This window comes from Somniosus microcephalus, chromosome 10 (assembly GCF_052327205.1).
Source record: "Somniosus microcephalus isolate GS21.2 chromosome 10, FLI_Smic_1.0, whole genome shotgun sequence".
Taxonomy (NCBI): Eukaryota; Metazoa; Chordata; class Chondrichthyes; order Squaliformes; family Somniosidae; genus Somniosus; species Somniosus microcephalus.
The window spans coordinates 233,066,272-233,092,028 of record NC_140996.1 but is presented as its reverse complement, the minus strand read 5'-3'; the positions used below and the strand labels follow the sequence as shown (position 1 = coordinate 233,092,028).

The window sequence follows — 25,757 nt, the reverse complement described above, 5'->3', positions numbered from 1 at the left end:
GGCCACAGGTGCTGTCATTCTGTCTGGATGTTCAAGGTTCTTTTGTGTTGGCTTTATATGATTGTGGCGAAACGAAGATATGCTAAACACGTTTTATGTGTTGCGTATTCACATCAATCTGTTATGTTTAGTAATTAAATATTCTGTTCCACCACCTGTTTGTTATTTTTTCCACCTTCCTGTTCCTGACTGTACCTTTATCAAGGTGACTAGATTCCATTTTGTAACCACATTTAAAATGTGTCCTTAGGATGTGTGTGACATTGTACTTCATGCCCCTCACTCATTGCGTCAAGAAGGTGGCGGTTGAATTGCTTGGCTGTTAAGAATCAATCATGTAGGTTGATCTAGCCTGCAAATAAGCAGATTTATTGATGTCAGCCTCGCAACTTATGGGAAGCAAACTAGCAACCTCTGAGTTACTCGTCAAGTACCATGCCCTGTCAGGACTTATTAGGATTGGCTTGGGGTCTTTTTTCTGTGCATTCGCTCCTTCTATTTTTCTTTTACCCCCGTTCCCCTTTCCCGGTGTGGGGAAATCCCTGATGACACTGCCAAGAGAGATACAGGTGTGAAGCCAGTATGCTATTCCTTCGTGCCCAGGTGCAACTCATTAACCCACTTCAGCTATGGGGATCGCGCGGGAAGGTGGAGTTGAGGTCGAAGATCAGCCATGATCTTATTGAATGGTGGAGCAGGCTCGAGGGGCTGTAAGGCCGACTCCTGCTCTTAATAATTCTTATGTTCAGATGTTTCTCCCCTCTCCAAGTTGCTGGCCCATGTTGGGATGCAGTCTCGTGGATGGATGCTGGTTATCCTTCTGGTATCTCTGCTTGTAGCATTCTTGCCTTTGACTCAGTATGTTGTCCTGCTTCAGACTTGGAGTGCACAAACCAGGCTGATACTGCACTATCGAGGGAGTGCTGCATTGTCTCTTTGAAACTTATAAAATTCTTAGAGGGCTTAACATGGTCGATGCTGAGAGGCTGTTTCCCCTGGCTGGAGAGTGAAGAACTTGGGGGCAAAATCTCAGCATAAGGGGTCGGCCATTTAGGACTAAGATAAGGAGGAATTTCTTCACTCGGAGAGATGTGAATCTTTGGAATTCTCTACCCCAGGGGGCTGTTGATGCTGAGTCATTGAGTATATTCAAGGCTGAGATCGATAGATTTTTGGACTCTCGGGGAATCAAGGGATATGGGGATCGGGCGGGAGAGTGGAGTTGAGGTCGATGATCAGCCATGATCTTATTGAATGGCGGAGCAGGCTCGAGGGGCCGAATGGCTGACTCCTAATTCTTGCTTTGGAAATGGCCTCCTCCGTGTGAGACGTTAAACTGAGGCCACTGTCCATTCCGGTGATTCAAGTTGAATGTTAAAGATCCCATGGCATCTGCCGGAAGAAGAGCAGGAAGTTCGAAGTGTCCTGACAAATATTCCTTCCTCAACTGATGCCATCACGACAGATTAGCAGCTCAATTAACCATACGCTATTTTTAGGATCCTGTTTTATGCGAAGTTGTTGCAGTGTTTGCCTTTGTAACCTTCACTGTAATTAAAGAGAGTAATTAATTGTATGTGATGAATCTTGGCTTATTTCTAAAGGCGCTGAACAAATACAACTCTTATCTTCAGGTCATTGACCTGAAACGTTAACTCGGTTTCTCTCTCCACGGATGCTGCCTGACCTGCTGAGTGTTTTCTGCAATTCTGTTTTTATTTATTTTCTTTAGGTGCTCATTTAAGCGGCCATTCTTTGTGTGAAGGATATCGCAGCCAAGGCTGGTCCTCACCCCACCTCACTCCTTGTATGTGTCCTGTGGTGTATGTGCCTTTAAGAGCCCCTGTGTACTGTAATGCCGGTAATGGCCACTCGGGCTATATAAGCCTGTATAGTGTCTTGTATCGGTTAGTTCACCTCCAGACTTTGTTCAGTAAACACCTGTGAAACCTACTCCTGCATTCCGTGTCTCCATTAACACACGGATACAACAGTGGCGACGAATTGGAAACGGACTTACCTGCAATTCGGCAGCACCTCAAGGAGATCGATTCCTCAGACGAAAGTCGAAGAAAAACCAAGAAAGAAAAGGGAAAGGCTGTGGTTTCACCGGCTGGCTGAGCTGGTGGCAGGTACTGCAGTGGTCCTTCCTGGGCGGCGGGCTGGTGCTCCATCGGCTGGCTCTGCAGCGGAGCCGAGCAGCGAAGGCGGAGGTAAACAGAGACAGAGGGGGGGGAGTGCTCAGGAGACGGCTGGCGCTGCAAAGCAGGTCGGCGTTCGGACCAAGCAGAGGGAGGGAAAAGTCCCAGAGAGTCCGGCGGGAACGAGTCTCCACCGATTGGGGGGAAAAAAAACCTATAAATAAAAACCGCGAAGAACAGCGTTGTCAACAGCAGCAGCGGCAGGAAAGCGCGGGAAGCACCATTTTCTTTCTGCAGGGAAGAAAGGAAAGTGCGGGAGGTGCCATTTTTTTTTCCAGGATGCCTAAGGCTGGCAATATTAATGCTTTCGATAGCGATATAGAGGATTGGACCACATATGTGGAAAGAGTGGAGGTATATTGCACAGCAAATGAAATAGAAGATAATAAAAAGGCATCAGTACTTCTAAATCTAATGGGCGCAAGGACATACGGGCTGTTACGAAACTTAATCACTCCAGCCAAATCAAAGGACAAGAATTTTAAGGAGATTGTTGATACCCTACAGGAGCACTTAAACCCAACACCGCTGCTGATAGCGGAACGATTCAAATTCTTCAAGAGGAATCAGCACAAGAATGAAAGTAACGCTGATTACCTCACCGAATTAAGGAAGCTATCAAAGCACTGCCAATTCGGGGCAGGACTGGCAGATTCACTTCGAGACAAATTCGTCTGCGGTCTCCTAAGTGAAGGAACACAGAAAAGGCGACTTTCTGAGAAAGATTTGACACTGGACAAGGCTTTCAGTATGGCTGTATCATACGAAGCAGCCGCAAGAGGAGCTGCAGAGATACAGCAAAAGACACAGGACTTCGGCACCCATGAAATGACACAGGGTTTCGAGAGATGTTATCGCTGCGGCAGATCCACCCATGACCAGAGGGACTGCTGGTTCAAGGACAAAGCATGCAGGCAATGCGGAAAGATTGGACACATTGCACGTGTATGCCGATCTGGACACACAAAATCCACGGACAGGAAAAAAATCAATAAGGAAAAGTACAGAAAGGTACAAATGATGACGGACAGTAGCTCCGAAGACCAGAAGAGCGATAGCGACTCCGGAAACAAGAGACTAAGCTGTCTCAAATTACATAATGTAATTGCCAAAGAAGATTACCAGACCATTTGGGTTACCCTCACGATAGCGGGGTCCCCAGTTAAAATGGAGCTAGATACAGGATCAGCTCTGACCGTCATAAGTCGACGGGATTACGAGCGGCTATTTCCGCATATACCTTTGAAAGACACATCCATTATCTTGAAAACATATACGGGGCAGAAAGTATACCCCAAAGGGAAAATAAAGGTGCCTGTTGTAAACAACGGCAAGGAAATACAGAAGTTGTATTTATACGTTCTGCAAGATGGTGGTCCACCACTGTTGGGACGTGAATGGATCAGGAAGATACGTTTAGACTGGCACTCCATTCAGGCACTGACGGTGACCAGTAAGAAAAAAAATGATGATGACGTCATACCTGAACCACTAAAAGACATCTTGGCCAACGCCAAGGAAGTGTTTCAACAGGAACTAGGAACCTTGAAAGGCGCCACCGCCTCAATAAAAGTGGACGATGCGGCAATTCCCAAGTTTTTTAAGGCAAGGCCGGTGCCATACGCAATTCGTCCAGCAGTCGAGGCAGAGCTGGAGAATTTGGAAAAGGCAGGCGTATTATCCAAGATAGATTGGAGCGAGTGGGCAACACCCATCGTCCCGGTCATGAAGAAAACGTTGAATAATGATAAATCTGAAGAACAGAGAAAAATTCGCATCTGTGGGGACTTTAAGGTGACTGTAAACCCGGTCCTTCACACGGTACAGTATCCTCTTCCGAGGATAGAAGATATTTTCGCCTCACTATCCGGAGGGAAACGTTTCACCAAAATTGACTTGGCTCAGGCATATCTACAGATGGAGGTTGAGGAGGCCTCTAAGAAGTATCTCACGATAAACACACAAAGGCCTGTACCAGTACAATCGACTGTTTTTCGGAGTAGCATCAGCTCCAGCTATCTGGCAAAGAGCTATGGAGCAAGTCCTGCAAGGGATTCCGGGGACTCAATGCTACCTAGATGACATCCTTGTAACAGGAGAAAACGACAACGAGCACCTTGCCAATTTGGAGCAGGTGCTCACTAGGTTGAGAGAACGGGGCCTACGAGCAAATCACCCCAAGTGCGAATTTTTCCAGAAACAAATATCATATTGTGGCCACATAATTAACAAGGAAGGGTTGCATAAGTCACCTGAAAAAATTGAAGCGGTCATAAAAGCCCCAGCACCTGAAAATGTCTCTATTATGGTCGTTCCTGGGATTGATAAATTACTATCATAAATTTTTACCGAACTTGTCAACTCTTCTGCACCCTCTTAACGAACTGCTACAAACTGGAGTAATTTGGAAATGGAGCGAAGACTGTAAACGTACCTTCCATAAATGCAAAGGCTTGATCACGTCCAAGGAAGTTTTGGCTCATTACAACCCATCACTGCCAATCAGACTGGCATGCGATGCATCCCCTTACGGCGTAGGAGCGGTATTATCGCATAGATTCCCTGATGGCTCGGAGCGGCCGATAGCTTTTGCGTCACGCTCATTGAACTCAGCTGAGCGTAACTATGCCCAGATCTACAGGGAAGCACTTAGCCTGGTATGGGGAGTGAAGAAATTCAACCATTACCTACACGGACAAAAATTTACCTTGTTGACTGACCATCAACCCCTCGTCTCCGTATTCAACCCTAAAAAGGGTGTTCCCATTATGACAGCGCAAAGGCTACAGAGGTGGTCCCTTTTCCTAGGGGCACACCAATATGACATCGAATACAAAGGATCAAAACAGCATGGGAATGCGGACGGTTTATCGCGCCTACCGTTGCCAACGGTAGAAGAGGCACCTACAGTGGAGATGTTCCACTCAACCATAGTGGAATGTCTACCAGTAACAAATTCTGCCATTGAAAAGGAAACGAGGAATGACCCGACTCTCTCACGAGTCTACGATTTAACGGTGAAGGGATGGCTAGCACATGGCGAACCGCTGTTGCCAGCATTCTCGCAAAGAAGAGAACAGCTGTCAGTGTGCCGAGGAACCTTGATGTGTGCATCCAGAGTGGTGATTCCACCCAAACTCCAGGATAAAGTGCTAAAGGAGCTTCACGAGGGGCATCTGGGTGGAGTGAAAATGAAGAACCTAGCCAGAGCGTTTGTGTGGTGGCCAGGTATCGATGGAGACATCGAAGAAATGACCAAGAGCTGTCTAGGATGCCAGAAGGTCCAAAACGCCCCACCACAAGCCCCTCTACATCCATGGGAGCGGCCCTCATCTCCATGGCAAAGGGTACACATCGACTTTGCTGGTCCATTTATGGACTCAATGTTCTTAATCGCGGTTGATGCACACTCCAAGTGGCCGGAGGTAATAAAGATGTCCTCCACCACCACGGAAAAAACCATCACAGTATTAAGGACCATATTTGCCAGGAATGGGCTGCCTGAACAGATCTGTTCTGATAATGGACCGCAATTTGTGTCCGAAGAATTCAGGAAGTTCTTAAAAAAACAATGGGGTTAAGCACTACACGTCCGCCCCATACCATCCCGCCACCAATGGATTGGCTGAAAGGTTTGTCCAGACCTTCAAGAAGGCCATAAAGGCCATGGGTAATGAAGACATAAATCTACAGCATAAGGTAGATAACTTCTTGTTTGCATACAGGAATGCAACACATGTGGTTACAAACCAAACTCCCGCCATGTTCTTCAATAGAAGCCTAAGATACCGGCTGGATTTGATCAAGCCAAACGTCAGAAGGGACATGGAGAACCGGCAATTTCAAGGTATGAATGAAAGGCCAACTAGAACCTTCCAGATAGGTCAACAAGTTTTGGCCCGGGACTACCGTACCGAGAAATGGCAGCCTGGAACTATTTGCACATGACTAGGACCGCTGATGTATACCGTGGACATTGGAGAAAGCATAATAAGGCGCCATGCTGACCAGATCATAGTCATCCGAAAAAGGACAACCTACACCACAACTCTATACGCCTAGTGATGAAGCAGAGATACCCATAGTATCTACCTCTGATCCGGTGATACTGGAACCAGATGAACCCGACACTGGCATTCAAGCCGAATCGACCTTGCCAAAAGAAGCTACTACACGACCAAAACCTACTACACCACCGAGGCATTATCCGGACCGAGTCAGGAAGCCTCCAGAAAGACTGACTTATAATTGATTAACTGCAGCAATGTGTAGGTTATTGTTGTTGTAATATGTTAATTAATGATTACTTAAAATATTATGTACTGGTTGTCTAAAAGGGGAGGAATTGTGGTGTATGTGCCTTTAAGAGCCCCTGTATACGGTAATGACCACTCGGGCTATATAAGCCTGTATAGTGTCTTGTATCTGTTAGTTCACCTCCAGACTTTGTTCAGTAAACACCTGTGAAACCTACTCCTGCATTCCGTGTCTCCATTAACACACGGATACAACATGTCCTTTTCTAGGATGACACCAGAACTGAGCGAGACTGAACAGGCTGGGACTATTTTTCTCTAGGCTGAGGGGTGACCTGATGCTCTTTAAATTTATGAAGGGATGTGATAGGGTAGACATAGAGCAGATGTTTCGCTTGTGGTGGAGACCAAAACTAGGGGTCATCAATATAAGATGGTCACTAATAAATCCAATAGGGAATTTGGGAGAAACTTCTTTACCCAGAGTGTGGTTGGAATGTGGAACTCGCTGCCACAGGGAGTGGTTGAGGTGAATAGTATAGATGCATTTAAGGGGAAGCTGGGTAAACACAGGAGGGAGAAAGGAATAGAAGGATATAGAGGAGCTGACAGGGTGACGGACAAAAGGCGGGGATGTGGGTCTAAGCACGACTACTCTTTCAAAGAGTCAGCACAGGCACGACGGGCCGAATGGCTTCCTTGTGTGCTGTAAGTTTCTATGATATACTGATAGGGTGAGATGGAGGAGGGCGGGAGGAGCGCAGACCAGTTGGGCCGAATGGCCTGATTCTATGCTGTAAATACTATGCAAGTCAAATATAAGGAGGTGACAGCATATGCAGCATGAGATCTATGGAGTTTTGGAGGAACTAGAGGACAGTTCAGAAGAGCAAATAACCATAGTATCATAGAGAAAATAAATTTCAGGAATAAGAGGGGTGTCTCTGTGTGTGTCTCTCTCTCTCTCTCTGCCTCTGTGTGCCTCTCTCTCGGCGCCTCTCTCTCGGCCCGTGTCAGTCTGTGTACATATAAAAATCTCCCCATGTCTTTGGTTTTAGCCATTTGTCACTCCTGAGAATTTAATGAGCAGCTGCTTCCGCCTTATTGGCAAACAGAGCAAAGCTTGTTCAGTGGATAAAGTCGAACGTGTACACCGATAGTCACATCTCAACTCCTGTTCTCCAAAGTGTGTGTTGCTCCAGTTCCAAAGGTCATACTTTCTCACAGTAACTGCAGTGAACGTGCTCTCTTTCAGTGAATCAGAAGGGAAGGGGAGGAAAGTTTGTTTTTTCAATAAATTTTTACAACCCATGTTATACGTCTACTTGGTTATTTTTGGCTCCATATTTGACAGGGTATCTACTAACCCTGATCAACTATCACCAATTGGAGAGGCAGATAATTCTGATTTTAAAGTACACTGAGATTTTAGTAAAGGAGCTGGCTGTTTAACACTTCGTGACTGTGATGGAGCAATCTACTATAATCCCATTCCCCTGTTTATTCCCTGCACCATCAAAGTGTCTTGTGTCAAAAATCTAAAATGTTTCACCTACAATTACTAATTAGTTCAGCCGTCTACGCTCGGAAGTTCTAGAATTGCCCTATGAGAAGTCATTAAGTAGACTAGGCCTATACTCTGGAATTTAGAAGAATGAGAGTTGATCTCATTGAAACATATTGGCCCTGAATTTCCGATCGGAGGCTTCCTGCGGGCGGATGCCTCCGATTGGAAAAAATCTACGCACTTACCTGCTGGTTCCGAGACTTCCGATCCTGGGCCTCTCCTCCTCTTCGAAATGTGCAGAGGCCTGCGTTTCCCAGGGGACGTGGACCACGGGGAACCAATCAAAGAAGGGAATTCCCCTTCACACTTTCAACAGGTCTATCAAAAGTATGAATGGGGATCATTTAAACATTAAATACATTTTTTTTAAATCACGTTTTTAAAGGCTTTCAGCGGGCGGAAGTTGTGCAGAAAGCGGAACTCTCTGCCCGCAGAAGCCCTTCTCCCGGGCAGGTGGAGGATCTGTCGAGAGGATTCCTGACATCACAAGTGCCGGGTTTTAGTGCATGTGCTTCGCGTGCCTGAAACCGGCACTTGCGAGGCCAGCACGGGTGTGTACGCACCCGTGGGGGGTTGGAAAACCCGGCCCGTAAAATTCTTGGAGGGTTAATGCTGGGGAAAATGTTTTCCCTGGCTGGGGAGTCTGGAACACTGGGTCATGGTCTCAGCATAAGGGGTCAGCCATTTAGGACAGAGATGAGGAGAAATGTCTTCACTGAGAGGGTGGTGAATCTTTGGAATTCTCTACCCCAGAGAGCTGTGGTGCTCAGTCGTTGAGTATGTTCGAGACGGAGGTCGATAGATTTTTGGGAAATAGGGGAATTGAGGGATACAGGGATAGTGCAGGAAGGTGGGGTTGAGGTGGAAGATCAGCCATGATTTTATTGAATGGCGGAACAGACTTGAAGGGCCAAATGGCCGACTCCTCCTATTCCTTATGTTCTTATTCCCTCCCTAAGTCTCTCCACCTCCTCCTTTAAGATCCTCCTTAAAAAACTACCTTTTTGACCAAACTTTTAGCCACCCTTCCTACCGTCTCCTAGCTCGGTGTCAATTTTTGATCGATCTGCTCCTGTGACACACCTCAGGAGATTTTCCTATGTTAAAGAAAGAAATACTTGCATTTATATAGCGCCTTGCACGACCATGGACTTCGCAAAGCGCTTCACAGCCAATGAAGTATTTGTCACCGTTGTAATGTAGGAAATGCGATAGCCAATTTGCGCACAGCAAACTCCCATGAACAGCAATGTGATAATGACCAGATAACCTGTTTTAGTGATGTTGATTGAGGGATAAATATTAGTCAATTACAAGAGAAATGCAGGGAACAGCACCTTCTTTGCCTCCTTTGATCTCACAAAGTCCTTCGACACTGTCAACCGTGAGGCATTAGGGAGTAGGGTCCTCAAATTCGGCTGCCCTCAAAAGTTTGTCACCACCCTCCGTCTGCTTCACAACGACATGCAAGCAGTGATCCTGACCAACGGTTCCACCACAAACCCAATTCACGTACGGACCGGGGTCAAGCAAGGCTGTGTCGCACCAACGTTCTTCTCGATCTTCCTGGCTGCAATGCTCCATCTCGCCCGCAGTAAGCTCCCCACTGGAGTGGAGCTAATTTACAGAACAAACGGGAAACTGTTCAACCTCCGTCGCCTCCAGTCCAGATCCAAGGTTGTCCCATTCTCTGTCGTCGAATTACAGTATGCAGACGACGCTTGCACCTGCGCTCACTCGGAGGTTGAACTCCAAACCATCGTCAACACCTTCACCGAAGCGTACGAGAGCATAGGCCTTACACTAAACATCTAAGACAAAGGTCCTCTACCAACCTGCCCGCGCCACACAGTACTGCCCCCTGATTATCAAAATCCACGACAAGGCCTTGGACAACGTGGACCACTTTCCATACCTCGGGAACCTACTGTCAACAAGGGCAGACATCGACGACGAAATCCAACACCGCCTTCAGTGTGCCAGTGCAGCCTTCGGTCGCCTGAGGAAGAGAATGTTTGAAGACCAGGACCTTAAACCCGGCACTAAGCTCATGGTCTACAGAGCAGCAGTGATACCCGCCCTGCTGTATGCTTCAGAGACATGGACCATGTACAGCAGGCACCTCCAAAGCACTGGAGAGGTACCACCAACGCTGCCTCCGCAAGATCCTGCAAATCCATTGGCAGGGTAGGCGCACCAACGTCTGTGTTCTTGCTCAGGCCAATAACCCCAGCATCGAAGCTTTGACCACGCTCTATCGGTTCCGATGGACGGGTCACATCGTCCGCATGCCCGATACGAGACTCCCAAAACGAGCGCTCTACTCTGAGCTCCGGCACGGCAAGAGAGCCCCAGGTGAGCAGAGGAAACATTTCAAGGACACCCTCAAAGCCTCCTTGGAAAAAATGCAACATCCCCACCGACACCTGGGAATCCCTGGCCGAAGACCGCACAAAGTGGAGGTGAAGCATCCGGGAAGGCGCTGAACACCTCGAGTCTCTTCGCCGGGAGCAAGCGGAAGCCAAGCGCAGGCAGCGCAATGAGTGTAGGTCAACCCAAGCACCCAACCCACCCGCCCCTTCAACCACCGTCTGCCCCACCTGTGACAGAGACTGTAGGTCCCGCATTGGACTCATCAGTCACCTGAGAACTCATTTTTAATGTGGAAGCAAGTCATCCTTGGTTCCGAGGGACTGCCTAAGAAGAAGAAATATTGGCCAGGACACGGGAGAACTCTCCTGCTCTTCTTCAAAATAGTGCCATGGGATCTTTTACATCCACCCGAGAGGGTGAACTGTGCCTCGGTTTAACGTCTCATCCGAAATACAGAACCTCCGACAGTGCAGCACTCCCTCAGGACTGCACTGGGACTTTCGGCCTAGATTTTTGTGCTGAAGTCTCTGGAGTGGGACTTGAACCCTCAACTTTCTGACTGAGGTAAGGGTGCTACCAGCTGAGCCACTAAAGGCACTATGTAATTGCAAATTGTAATTGCCGCAAGTCATGTGTGAGTCTGCCTCTGTAGTGGCTGTCGGTGGACCATCCACAGTATTTCTACTTCAAATGGTAAATTTGAAAAACGTGGGACAGGGTAAATAGAAGTAGTTAAGGGGTCAAGAATGAGGGGCCGTAGACGCATGATTTAGAACAGGGCAGGAGAAACTTCAGTGTGTGAGGCTGTGAAATTCACCTCCAGGTTTAGTGGTTGAGGCCGAAACTGTCGATATTCAAGACTGGATTGGGTAGGTGGATGAAGGGACAGGGGAACAGGGCGAGTAAATGCAATCAGAACTATTTGCTCGCGTGGGGGGTAAACGAATTGGTTGGGCCGAATGCCCTGTTTCCGTGTTGTGACTCCTGTGTATTTCTCTATGTATTCCTAACTCACACCAAGTCCCTTCACCCCCTGCGCTCGCTGACCTACATTGGCTCCTTGTTAAGCAATGCCTCGATTTTAAAATTTCCATCCTTGTTTACAAATCCCTCTGGGGGCCTCGCACCCCTCCTAATCTCTGTAATCTCCTCCAGCCCAAAACCCTCTGAGATCTCTGCGCTCCATCCAATTCTGGCCTCTTGGGCATCCCCCATTGGCGGTCGTGCCTTCTGCTGCCTGGGTTCTCGGCTCTGGAATTTCCTCCCGAAACCGTTCCCCCTCCACCTCTTTCCTCTAAGACACTCCTTAAAACCTACCTCTTTGACCAAGCCATCTGCCCTAATATCTCAAGTGGCTTGGTGTCGAATTTTTATTGATGGCACTCCTGTGAAGTGCCTTGGGAAGTTTTACTATGTTAAAGGCGCTATATAAATACAAGTTGTTGTTGATATGGTGAAGGCCTGTGTGTGTCTCATGCATAACTTCCATTTTGTTGGGTGTTATTTCAATAAAAAAAAGTCCTGCCTGTCTGGCACACTGCTTTTCTAATTAAAGACGTAAGGTTTGGCTTTCCCAATGGCTCAGCTGGTAAGGACGTTTTCTGGTGTGTAACAGCCACACAGCCTGGGGGTTCACTGGTCTGTTCCCTAGGTCACGCTGAGACTTCAGGAGGGCTCTTTAGTGGGCCTCAGAGTCCCTGGGTTGGGGAAGGGCAGAGGGAACTGAGCTGGTGATCATGCCGTCATTACTAGGCATTGATCCCTGCTCGGGAGTGCAGGTGTGTGCCCCATTCGAATAGCCTCGAGCCATGCACGGTCTAGGCCAGCGTGTGAAGAATAGCACCTTGGACAAGGGAGTGAGGGTAGCCGGTACCTGTGGGACTGCACCCCAGCAAGAGTAGTCACATTCAGGAGGTGAACGGAGAAACTTGTCGTTGGAGGAGGGGAACATAGGAGGAGGAGTCAGCTATTCAGCACCTCGAGCTTGTTCCGTCGTTTAGTTCGATCATGGCTGATCTGTACCTCAACCCCATATTGAAGTATTCAGTAAGCATAAAGAATGGTGTGTGTTTACTCCTTAGCTAGAGGATTGGCATAAGTTTGTGTCATGGCTTTTTCTTGCTCGTAATAAAGTTTCTCTCTAATGTCAAACATTTTAGGGCAGGGTTTATCGGGGGATGTAGACTTGTGGAATTGAATGTGAAGGTTCTATCGACTGCAAGCTCGTCGGGCCCTGTGCTCTCGTCGAGTTGAATTTCTGCAAGGCTGCACACTGTAAATTGTAAATCTCGTGGTGTTAAGATAAGAGGAAGGGGAAGAAAAAGCAGTGTGTAGCGGAAAAGGATTTGATGATTTAAGCACAGTTGAACCAAAGATCAAGCAGATTTTAGCCACTGGGCTTCCTGTTCAGAAATTTAAATATCAGGAGTTAACTAGCAGTCATGGAATGGTGATCAGAATTTTTTGACCAGAATTTGAAGCTGTTGGGGATGTTTTGGGGACTGGAAGGTCCCTACACCAGACAACATCACTTCCTAGTCTCTAACCTTTTTTATTGCTTGTATCTTAAGAATCTCATCCTTGTTTTCAAATCCCTCCATGGCCTCGCCCCTTCCCTATCTCTCTCATCTCCTCCAGCCCTACAACCCTCTGAGATCCCTGCGCTCCTCCAATTCTGGCTTCTTGAGCATCTCCAATTTTAATCACTCCATCATTGGCTGCCGTGCCCCGAAGCCCATGAATTCCCTCCCTTAACACCTCCGCCTCTCTCTCTCTCTCTCTCTCTCTCTCCATTCAATTCAATTCAAATCGCTTTATTGGCATGACAAGGTACATCTTATGTTGCCAAAACATCGAAAAACATTCATGGTTGAACACAAAAAATACAGATCTATCCATACAGTGTATAAACAGATATATCCCTGAGTGTATATAAATATACATTCATATAATTTATATATACTCTTTTCTTATATTTAGTGGTTGTCCCTCTGTTTATGGCAAGCTGTAACATAGTGTGCCGCTAAGGTTACACAATTTCTCTCTTCCCCTAGTAGGTATGGGAGTTTTTGGTCATCATTCAAATTTCTGAATTCCGGGCATATTTTTGTGAATTTTGGGTAGAAATTCTCCCTTATGCCCTGATATTTTCTACAAGCTGTGAGGAAGTGCATCTCTGTCTCCACCACTCCCTGACTGCAGTGAGAGCATATCCTGTCCTCTCTTGGTAGCCGGGTCTGCCTGTGTCTACCTTTTTCGATCGCCAGGCTATGTTCACTAAGTCTGTACATTGTCAAGGTTTTTCTCCTCCTTTTTAAGATGCTCCTTAAAACCTACCCCGGTGACCAAGCTTTTGGTCACCTGTCCGAATATCGACTTATGTGGCTCGGAGTCACATTTTGTCTGATCACTCCTGTGAAGCGCCTTGGGACGTTTTAGTACGTTAAAGATGCTGTATAAATGCAAGTTGTTGTAAGGAGCTAGCTCTGTGTTGAACACCACTGTTGGATAGATCCTCTGGCTTTCACAAAAAGGATGCTGAAAATGAAATAAAAACCATCCGTTGGGAATACACCGGCCCACTGACGTCTGAGAAGGGGTGAATGTTTTGGGTGTGGCGCCTTTGCTCAGAGCTTGGCAGTTGGTTGGTGAAGTGTGGGCTGCCCTTTTTCAGGACTTGGTTTCAGTGATATTCTGGGGGAAAGCGAGGACCGAGTCTCTCAGGCAGCCCAAAGATGTCCAGATAATGTGTGTTGGGTGGGCTGCTTGACTAGGGGTGGCCTCACAGCAGAGTCTGATCCACAGTTCATGCATGTTTACTTCTGGCAGGGGACACTGGGTGGCAATTCTGAGTGGGAGCTCCACCAAATTAATATTTCACGCCTGCCACCTCCAACCACTGCTCTGGCTGGGATTCACCAAGTCTGCAGAGTTCTGGAATCAAACTTGTGCTCACTGGTAGTGTGAACCTGGGCTCAGTGGGTAGCACTCTCGCCTCCTGAGTCAGAAGGTTGTGCGATCAAGTACCCACTCCAGGAACTCGAGCCCAAAATCCAGGCCGACATTCCCAGTGCTGTACTGTGGGAGCGCTGCACTGTCAAGTGCCGTCTTTCGTAAGAGACATTAAACCGAGGCCCCGTCTGCGCTCTCGGGAATGTAAAAGATCCCACGGCACTATTCGAAGAGCAGCCAGGCGAGTTCTCCCCGGCGTCCTGGGGCCAATATTGATCTCTCAACCAACATCATTAAAACAGATTATCTGACTATTTCTCATTGCTGTTTGTGGGAGCTTGCTGTGCGCAAGTTGGCTGCTGTATTTCCTACATTACAACAGTGACTACACTTCAAAAAAGTACTTCATTGGCTGTGAAGCACTTTGGGATGTCCGGTGGTTGTGAAAAGCGCTATATAAATGCTAGTCTTTCAAGTCTGTCTTATCTATAATAAGTAGTGGCCAGCGGCCGTCTGGGGTTGTGTGCATTGGACCAGATGTGGGGACGAGTTTCCTCCAACAGGATGTAGAAGATGGACGTGTGTCGAAAGTATTTTTTGAACAGCGGCTGTGTGGCAGTTGGGCACGGAGTGTTTACTGTTTAAAGACTTCAACTGCCAAGTACATGCTCGGCTTGTACATACCTTTCTCCCCACCAGCCTCAAAAGACCCGTTTCCCTGACTCTGCCTTTGAAACATAACCAAGTTTAAACGCACTGGCTGGATGTGCGAATCTACTCGGGCACACTGAGCGGCGCTGCTCATTTTCATTTCTCCTGAATGTGCTGGCTCCTGGTGAGGTTCAGAAGATCTCCCGACACCGTGCCATTTTTCACATTTGTGCCTTGGTGGTGATGGGGTGTGTGTGTGTGTATTGGAACATTCAAGATGATATATAAATTCAAGTTGTTTTAAAAGCCAAGTTTGGAGTCCAGGGTTATGCACTTAGCCACACGGGCGGCAGCCTTGAAATCCTCACGCCATTTTCGGATAGGAGTAACTGAATTCCTTTCAGTATTCACCTTGTCTAATTCTCTTCGCGCCCCCCCCCCCCCCCCCAAGGTTCAGTTTCCTGGAGCCAGCAGCACTGCCCAAACCACTGGAACATAGGAACAGGAGAAGGCCATTCAGCCCCTCGAGCTTGTCCCGCCATTCTATTGGATCATGGCTGACCTGCCTAGGTTCCATAACCCTTATGCAACAAAAATCTATCAATCTCAGTTTCAAAATGTTCAAATATCCCCCAGCCTCGACAGCTTGTTTGGGGACTTGGGTCATCTGGCGATTGCTGATCATGGATTGAGTCTGGGTCCTCGCGCTCAGGTCCGCGCCATGCAGTGTGCTCACTCACTGAGCAATTGGAGGAGCTCCAATCCTTTCAGTGTGAAACGTGATGAGTTCCATCACCTTGCACTGCCGCCCGACTGACTGGAGCTGGCCTGTTTTCATTTTAGTCTTTGGTTTTCAGCAGTGCAGCGTTGCAGACTTGGTTCTGGTCTTTGCATGGTGCCGAGAGCAACTTGAGACACTGACTCGAGCCTTGCACAAGAAGTGGATTGAACAAACCGCAGAAAACTTGCTCGTCCTCTGGGCCTGGTTTTAGCTGGTTGAACTCGAACAGACCCCTGTGCACACTTGGCAGGGCTCCTGAGCCTGGGCTTTACCAACAGAGGCACAGGAGGAGGCCATTCAGCCCTTTGAGCCTTTTCCGCCATTCAATGAGACCCTGGCTGATCTGTGTCTTAACTCCATTTACCCGCCTTGGTTCCAGATCCCTTGAAACCCTAACCAACAAAAATCTATCAATCTCAGTTTAGAAATTTTCAGTTGCCCCCCCCAGCCTCGACAGCTTTTTGCAGTGTGTTCCAGATTTGCACTACCCTTTGTGTGAAGAAGTGCTTCCTGATATCACCCCTAGCTCTAATTTTAAGGTTGCGCCCCCTTGTTCTGGACCCCCCACCCAACCAGATGTATTGGTTTCTCTCTATCTACCCTAACCACTCTCTTTATTCATCTTAAACACCTCACTTAGATCACCCCTCAATCATCATCTATATTCACGGGAATACAAGCCTAGTTTGTGCAACCTGTCCTAATTTAACCCGTTTAGCTCTGGTATCATTCTGGTGAATCCATGCTGCACCCCCTCCAAGGCCAATCTAACCACAGGCCAACCGGTGACCAAGCTCCCTGGTCTTGGATGTGTAGAGTCTGTCCCTATGGGGAGAGTATGTGCACTTCCTGTGGGGGTACTGAAACTGCCTAGGCTACACGTGAACATGGTGACTGGTTTCTGCACCTGTGTCAGACTCCAGCCTGACCAAAAAATGCCCTGTAATAAAAAGCAAGACTTGAATTTCTATAGTGCCTTTCCCAATCTCCGGACATCCCAAAGCGCTTCAGTTTTTTTTTTAAAGTGTTGTCACTGTTGTAATGTAGGAAACATGGTAGCTAATTTGTGCACAGCAAGCTCCCACAAACATTTGGAATTCTCTACCCTAGAGGGCTGTGGATGCTAAATTGTTGAGGTATATTCAAGGCCGAGATTGATGGATTTTTGGACTCGATGGGGAGCGGGCGGGAAAGTGGACATGAGGTCGAAGATCAGCCATGACCTTATTGAATGGCGGAGCAGCCTCGAGGGGCCGTATGGCCAAACCCTGCTCCTAATTCTTATATTCTTATGACCAGATAATCTGTTAAAACATCAATGATGCATCCTGTTCACACCAAGCAATCAGCAACCGTGCCTGCACACTCCTTGACAGCTAATTGTGAGGCACGCAGGATTCAGATGAGTGAGTCAAGGTCTAGTTGTGCCGGCTTCTGTGGCATTCCATGTGTTTGTCAGTCAGACAGACAGGTCTGGAATGTTGGGTTCCTCTTTTCCATTTAGGCTGAACAGGAAGCACAGTTTTTAGGCTATAAAAGGCTTGCAAACTCTGGCTAGATAAGGGGCTGTGGTGTAAAAGAAACAGTCACTGAATGTAAAGCAATCACGGTGCAGACTGCTTCAAACCCCAGTAATGACAATTACAGATAATGCTGCCCTCATATACACAGAATATTACGGTAAGTGACGCACCAGTGACACTTACCGTAATATTCAGTATAAGCGCCGTCTTATTTGATTTTTTGCGACCCCCCCCCCCCCCCCCCCGGGGTCTGCATAGAAAAGAAAGACTTGCAATTTCATAGCGCCTTTACACGATTTTAGGCCGTCTAAAAGTATTTCATTGGCTGTAAAGCGCTTTGGAAGTGTAGACACTGTTGTAATGTAGAATGGTGTGTGTGGTAACCTTTAAGAGCTGGAGAGGAATCCTAGAATGGTTACAGCACGAAAGAAGGCCATTCGGCCTGTCGAGCCCGTGCCGGCTCTCTGCAAGAGCACTTTAGTTAGTCCCACTCCCCTGCTCTTTCCCCGTAGCCCAGTAAATTTTTTTCCTTCAGGTACTTATCCCACTCCCTTTTGAAAGCCGTGATTGAGACTGCCTCCACCACCCTTTCAGGCATTGTTACTATCTGTAACTGAAAAAGTTTTGTCAAGATCAGGTACCATACGTTTCCCTTGCCCCTCCCATTGTAGCTAAATACATTACCCTGTTCCAAACACTGGTTTTAAAACAACCATTTTCATTTATAGAGCACCTTGAATAAAGTGAGGTGAGGCAAAATGGAGAGCGAAGAGTGAAGAAGAGCTGGAGAAACTGGCCAAAGGGAGGGAGAGGGAGAGCGGGGTGGGGGGCGGTTTAGTGAGGGAATATCTGCGAGCAAGTCCACGATCGCTGAAGGCTCTAACTGTGTACTGTAGGAGGGAAGAAGTGTGAGGGAAAGAGAAAGACAGAGAATGGTTGCAGCACAGAGAGGCCATTCGGCCCGTCGAGTCCATGCCGGCTCTCTGCAAGAGCCCTTCAGTTAGTCCCACTCCCCCGCCCTTTCCCCGGAGCCCTGCACATTTCTCTTTCTTCAGGTACTTATCCCACTCCCTTTTGAAAGCCACGATTGAGTCTGCCTCCACCACCCTATCAGGCAGTGAATTCCAGATCCTAACCATTCGCTGTGTAAAAAAAAGTTTTTCCTTACGTCGCCTTTGGTTCTTTTGCCACCTTAAATCTGTGTCCTCTGGTTCTTGACCCTTCTGCCAATGGGAACAGTTTCTCTCTATCTACTCTGTCTTGACCCCTCATGATTTTGAACACCTCTATCAGATGTTTCAGATCTCCTCTCTATCTCCTCTGCTCCAAGGAGAACAACCCCAGCTTCTCCAGCCTGTCCATGTAACTGAAGTCCCTCATCCCTGGAGCCATTCTTATAAATCTTTTCTGCACCCTCTCTGAGGCCTTCACATCTTTCCTAAAGTGCGGTGCCCAGAATTGGGCACAATACTCCAGTTCAGGCCGAACCAGTGTTTTATAAATGTTCATCATAATTCCTTGATTTTTGTACTTTCTGCCTCTATTTATGAAGTCCAGGATCCCACATGCTTTTTTAACCGCTTTCTTAACCTGTCCTGTCACCTTCAACAATTTGTGCACATATACCCCAAGGTCTCTTTGTTCCTTTTTTAAAATTTGTTTTATGGGATCAGGGTGTCGCTGGCAATGCCAGCATTTATTGCCCATCCCTAGTTGCCCTTGAGAAGGTGGTGGTGAGCCGCCTTCTTGAGCCGCTGCAGTCTGTGTGGTGATGGTACTCCCACAGTGCTGTTAGGTAGGGAGTTCCAGGATTTTGACCCAGCGATATACTTCCAAGTCAGGATGGTGTGTGACTTGGAGGGGAACTTGGAGGTGGTGGTGTTCCCATGCGCCTGCTGCCCTTGTCCTTCTAGGTGGAAGAGGTCGCGGGTTTGGGAAGTGCTGTTGAAGAAGCCTTGGCGAGTTGCTGCAGTGCATCTTGTAGATGGTACACATTGCAGCCACGCTGCGCCAGTGGTGGAGGGAGTGAATGTTTAAGGTGGTGGATGGGGGCCAATCAAGCGGGCTGCTTTGTCGTGAATGGTGCTGAGCTTCTTGAGTGTTGTTGGAGCTGCACTCATCCAGGCAAGTGGATGCACCCCCTTTAGGATTTCGTTTATATTGCCTCTCCTCATTCCTCCTACCAAAATGTATCACTTCACACTTTTCTGCGTTAAATTTCATCTGCCACGTGTCCACCCATTTCACCAGCCTGTCTATGTCCTCTTGAAGTCTATCACTATCCTCCTCACTGTTCACTATACCTGTACTTCCAAGTTTTGTGTCATGTGCAAATTTTGGAATTGTATCCAGTACACCCACATCCAAGTCATTTAATATATATCAAGAAAAACAGTGGTCCCTGTACCGACCCCTAGGGAACCCCACTGTATACCTTCTTCCAGTCCGAAAAACAACTGTTCACCACTACTCTGTTTCCTGTCACTCGGCCAATTTCGTATCCATGTGGCACAGTCCGTTTTTGCATTTCTACAGCGCCTTTTACAACGTCCGGATGTCCCGAAGTGCTTCACAGCCACTGAAGTACTTTTGAAGTGTAGTCGCTGTTGCAATGTGGGAAAAGCGGCAGCCAATTTGCACACAGCAAGCTCCCACAAACAGCAATGTGATAAAGACCAGATAATCTGTTTTTTTTGTGATGTTGAGTGAGGGATAAATATTGGCCAGGACACCGAGGAGAACGCTCCTGCTCTTTGAAATAGTGCCCTGCAATCTTTTGCATCCACCTGAGAGGGCAGACGGGGCCTCGGTTTAACGTCTCATCCGAAAGGCGGCACCTCCGACAGTGCAGCACTCCCTCGGTACTGCACTGGGGTGTCAGCCTAGATTTTTGTGCTCAAGTCTCTGGAGTGGGGACTTGAACCCACAACCTTCTGACCCCAGGGGCGAGAGGGCTACCCACTGAGACACGGCTGACAAACCCGAAGTGTGAAAATTCCCTGAAGGAGAATGCGTAGGAGACAGTGTGACGAGTCTTCACTGAGATGCAGTGGGGAGGAGGAAGAGCTACCCACCCCTCGAGACTTCTCATTTCCTGAATGTTGAAGGCTAGGCTCGCAGTGTAACTTGACCTAAAGTGACTGGCATCTGATTACTGTAGCCCTAGGAGATTCTGTTCAGCTGGTGGCAGAGGCCCGAGACGCAGACTCACTGTAGAATTCCTCCAGCTTTTGTCTATTATTTAAAGAAGCACAGTGTGTGTATATTGTGGTAACTTTCAGTCAAAAAACTGCAGTCATTTACAGCAGTTTATAAATAGTTTGATGAGGAAGTGTATTCTTCACAAATGTTTGCCATCATCCTTTCATTACAAGGGAAATGGCTGGAGGTGCTTCACTGGAGTTGCCTAGATGTGGGTTTATAATGCAAGGTTATCCTTTGCTCCCCAGCATATATATCTAGGTCTCTGTCCCGCTCGCTCTCGCTCTCTCCCTCTGTCTCTCCAAAAAAAAAAAAAAAAAAAAAAAATTTTTTTTAAGGGGAAGCTAGATTAACACGAGGGAGAAAGGAATAGAAGGATATGTTAATCGGGTTAGTTGAAGTAGGGTGCGAGAAGGCTCTTGTGGAGCATAAACATCGGCGTTGACCAGTTGGGCCGAATGGCCTGTTTCTGGGCTGTAAATTCTATGATTTTCATAGCAGTCAGAGTCAAGTTGAGATAGAAAAGGGGAAGAAAAATTTAATCTGCTGGAAAGCTGAAATAATTCAGTTAAGTTGGGAATGCACAACAGGTTGGTCGGAATCTAAAAGTGGGCTGGAACCGTATGCAATGGTGTTTTCGTAGAAGCATAGAAAATACAGCCAAGAAAGAGGCCACTCGGCCCATCGTACCTGTGCCGGCTCTTAGATCTTAACTTCAGCTGACTCGCTTCCACCTGATCCTTGATTATACGGCCGCTTTCTCTCCACGCTGAGCGTTGCAGGTCCCCTTCCTGCTGCGCTGGGTCTTGTTGAATTCTCTTCCCACTGGGTTGTGGTCAGCTTTGAATTCTATACCGGCTGGACTCCTGTGCATCAATGGTTTGTGGTAGAGAATTACACTTTCTGAGCACCTCGTGTGTGAAGAATTTAAAAAAAAAAAAAATTAGCTTTAGTACTTTTTATGATTATCTTAAATCTGTGCGCTCTGGTTAACTGTCTCACCGACCAGTGGAAACAATCTAGTGCTGTTTATCCTCATAGATCCCTAAATAACATGGAATATTTTGATCAGGTCACCGCTTAACGATCCCAGGCTCCAATGATACCAGACCCCACACAGTCTTGTATATAAAGCAAAAGAAAACTGCAAATTCTGCCAATCTGAAACAAAAACAAAACATTATGCGTGGCAGGTCAATCGGAATCTGTGAAGAGAACAGTTAAGATCTTAGGCTGCAGCCCCTCATCAGAACGATCAATTCATAATTGGAACAGAGACTTGAGCACAAAATTCTAGGCTGACACTCCAGTGCAGTACTGAGGGAGTGCCGTACTGTCGGAGGGGCAGTACTGAGGGAGTGCCACACTGTCGGAGGGGCAGTACTGAGGGAGTGCCGCACTGTCGGAGGGGCAGTACTGAGGGAGTGCCGCACTGTCGGAGGGGCAGTACTGAGGGAGCGCCGCACTGTCGGAGGGGCAGTACTGAGGGAGTGCCGCACTGTCGGAAGGGCAGTACTGAGGGAGCGGCGCACTCAGAGATGCCGTCTTTCGGATGAGACATTAAACCGAGGCCCTGTCTGCTCTCGGTTGAACGTAAAAGATCCTGTGATGCTATTTCGAAGAGGAGCAGGGGAGTTCTCCCCGTTGTCCTGACCAATATTTATCCCTCAACCAGCATCACTAAAAAAGATTATCTGATCATTATCACATTGCTGTTTGTGGGAGCTTGCTGTGCGCAAATTGGCTGCCGCGTTTCCTACATTACAACAGCGACTACACTTCAAAAGTACTTGATTGTCTGTAAAGCACTTTGGGACGTCCTGAGATTGTAAAAGACGCTATAGCAATACGAGTCTTTCTTTAAACCCTAACCCCTGCTAACAGCCGAGTGAATCTGCACTGCACCTTTTCCATTGCTTTTATACCCTACCTAGAATGGAGTGCTCAAAATGGCACATCACACTCCCAACTCCCATCAAACTATAGGATGGCTGACTAGCCAGGAGACCTTTGGAATAGTGCCGAGCAATGTTCCGTCTTTTTTTGGTGTGCGAGCCCTTTCACTGGCTGTGTGGCTCATTCAGTTTTTCGCACATGCGCAGTTATGTCCATTTATAAGGCCAGTGAGCGGCCTGCGCGGGACGTCCAGACCGCTGCATCAAAAGTACTTCATTGGCTGTAAAGTGCTTTGGGACGTCCTGAGGACATGAAAGGTGCTACAGAAATGCAAGTTTATTCTTAAAACAACGGTTGTCGTCAGCAGTCGCTAAGCAGAATTATTTTAAATCTGCTGCGCACTGAGTGAAAGGTTTGGTCTCGTGGCTAACTTGCAGATCAGGAACCACTATTTCCTTTATCTATCCTCGATTATTTCTTCAAATAATTCTGTGCTGATTGGCCCATATTAACTGTTTCTTTAAGTGCTTATTAATTTCATCATGCATTAGACTTGTACTTTATCAACAACTAGACTGGGGTTCGCTGGCCTAAAAAATCTCTCTAGTTCCATTTCTCTTTAATAACCTCCAATATCTCTTTCACAACCATCTCTGGCTGTTCACCAATATTCAGTTCCTCTGTGAAAACTGAGGCAAAATGCTTGGTTTGTATCCTGCCAGCCCCTCACTACACAACAGCCTTGCTTCCTTCATCTCTTCGTGGCCCCACCCCGACATTGCCTATTCCATCAGCGCGCGAATGCCAATAGAAAGCCTTTTATCGTCAGTTATGGCTCTTGGTCACTTTGTTCCTTGCTCTCCCTGGATATTCTCCATTTTCCCTTTGGAGGTCTCTGTGTTTCTTGTATTTGTCCTGATGTTCATTCTTCTTGTCCTTTAATTGCTAACTTTAAGAGTTTCACATTCGATCTAATCATCTTATTCATTCATGGAATACATCCCTTTCTTCCACCCTTGCCTGAGCTGCATCCTTTCCATCTCTTTTAGATTAGATTTCTAATCGCTGATCTGTGGCTCTGTTTCCCAGTTTTTGCTTCCATTCAATCTTTCACTTTTTTTCTCCAACTTTTTCTTTTGCTGTTGTAATGTAGGAAATGCGGCAACCAATTTGCGCACAGCAAGCTCCCGCAATCAGCAACATGATGATTTGCTTGTGATGTTTGTTGAGAGATTAATATTGACCGGGACGCCGGGGAGAACTCCCCTGCTCTTCTTGGAAATAGTGGCCGTGGGATCTTTTACGGCATGTCCGATATTGCAGCACTCCCTCAGCCTAGATTATTGTGCTCAAATGGGATTTGAACCCACAACCTTCTGACTCGAGGGGAGAGCGCTTCCCACTGAGTCACGGCTGACACCTTACTTTGGATTCTCGGTTTGGCAATTTTTTCTTTTTCTTTGCTGTCCCACATCTGGTTTCTTTTTTACTGTATTGTCCTGTTAACCATTTTTAACCTTTCCAGCTCTTTAGTAGTTCAATATCTAAAGCTTACTTTCCTTATTAGCTTATCTACTCTGTTCCGTTCCCCTTAGCTTAAGCCCTTACCCCACGTTCTAGTTAGCTTCCTCGTGAGGATATTGGTTGCAAAAGTGGGTTGTCTGCCAGTACAGCTCATTCTCACCCCAGAAACCTGAAACCACATCTCCTGCACCACATCTCCAGACAGGCGTTCATAGGAACAGGAGTAAGCCATTCAGCCCCTCGAGCCTGTTCCCCTTTTCAGTCTGGCTGTTCAGTGCTGGCTAGCATGAGACACGGATAATAATCCTGAGATTACTATCTTTGAAGTTCTGTTTATTTTACACCTCATCTTTTGCAAATTGCCACTTTTCCCCCAAGTCATTGTGAACAGATTTTACGATTGAATCCCCTGCTGCCTTCCTGCGCTAACTTTCCCTCTCCCGATACCACCCATGTTGCTGGTTGCTGCTCTCCCTGAGCCTTTGCCTTTGGATCAAATAATCAATATTGAAAGCTTATTCATCAAGTCAGTGCTTCGGGACACACTTGCACTTCCTTTCTACTACTCTTGTCTCCAGGGATCGTCATTGTTTTTCAGTTTTTTAATTCGTTTTTATGTGGGCGTCGCTGGCAAGGCCAGCATTTATTGCCCATCCCTAATTGCCCTTGAGAAGGTGGTGGTGAGCCGCCTTAAACCGCTGCAGTCCATGTGGTGAAGGTGCTCCCACAGTGCTGTTAGGGAGGGAGTTCCAGGATTTTGACCCAGCGACGATGAAGTATCAGCGATATACTTCCATGTCAGGATGATGTGTGACTTGGAGGGGAACTTGGAGGTGGTGGTGTCCCCATGCGCTTGCTGCCTTTGTCCTTCTAGGTGGAAGAGGTTGTGGGTTTGCGAGGTGCTGCTGCAGAAGCCTTGGCGAGTTGCTGCAGTGTATCTTGTAGATGGTACACACCGCAGCCACGGTACGCCGGTGGTGGAGGGAGTGAATGTTTAAGGTAGTGGATAGGGTGTCAATCAAGCGAGCTGCTTTGTCCTGGATGGTGTCGAGCTTCTTGAGTGTTGTTGGAGCTGCACTCAACCAGGCAAGTGGAGAGTATTCCATCACACTCCTGACTTGTGCCTTGTAGATGGTGGAAAGGCTTTGCGGAGTCGGGAGGTGAGACACTCGCCGCAGAATACCCAGCCTCTGACCTGCTCTTGTTGCCACAGTATTTATGTTTCAGGCCAATGGCGACCCCCAGGATGTTGATGGGGGATTCGGCGATGGTAATGCCATTGAATGTCACTTTGCCTGTGGAGTGACCACCATTTTTTAATTGGTGCTCAGGATGTTGGTGACACTGGCAAGGTGGTATTTATTGCCCATCCCTAGTTGCCCTTGAGAAGGTGGTGGTGAGCCGGATTCTTGTGCCGCTGCAGTCCGTGTGGTGAAGGTGCTCCCACAGTGCTGTTAGGGTAGGGAATTTCAGGACTTTGACCCAGTGATGATGAAGGAACAGCTGATATCTGTCCAATTCAGGATAGTGTGTGAATTTGGAGGTGATGGTGTTCCCCCTGACATTGCTACTCGGCCGTGGCTCAGTTAGTAGCCCTCTGAGTCAGAAGATTGTGGGTTCGAGTCACTTCTGAGACTTTAGCACTTCAGTGCAGTACTGAGGGAGCGCTGCACTGTCGGAGGGGCAGTACTGAGGGAGCGCCGCACTGTCGGAGGGGCAGTACTGAGGGAGCGCCGCACTGTCGGAGGGGCAGTACTGAGGGAGCGCCGCACTGTCGGAGGGGCAGTACTGAGGGAGCGCCGCACTGTCGGAGGGGCAGTACTGAGGGAGCGC

At 47.6% G+C, this 25,757-nt stretch overlaps 1 protein-coding gene across 1 annotated transcript in view; it reads left to right on the top strand.

Moving 5' to 3' along the window:
- Positions 1-25,757, top strand: part of inppl1a (inositol polyphosphate phosphatase-like 1a) — a 200,707-nt gene that overhangs the window by 65,581 nt on the left and 109,369 nt on the right. The window lies entirely within an intron of this gene.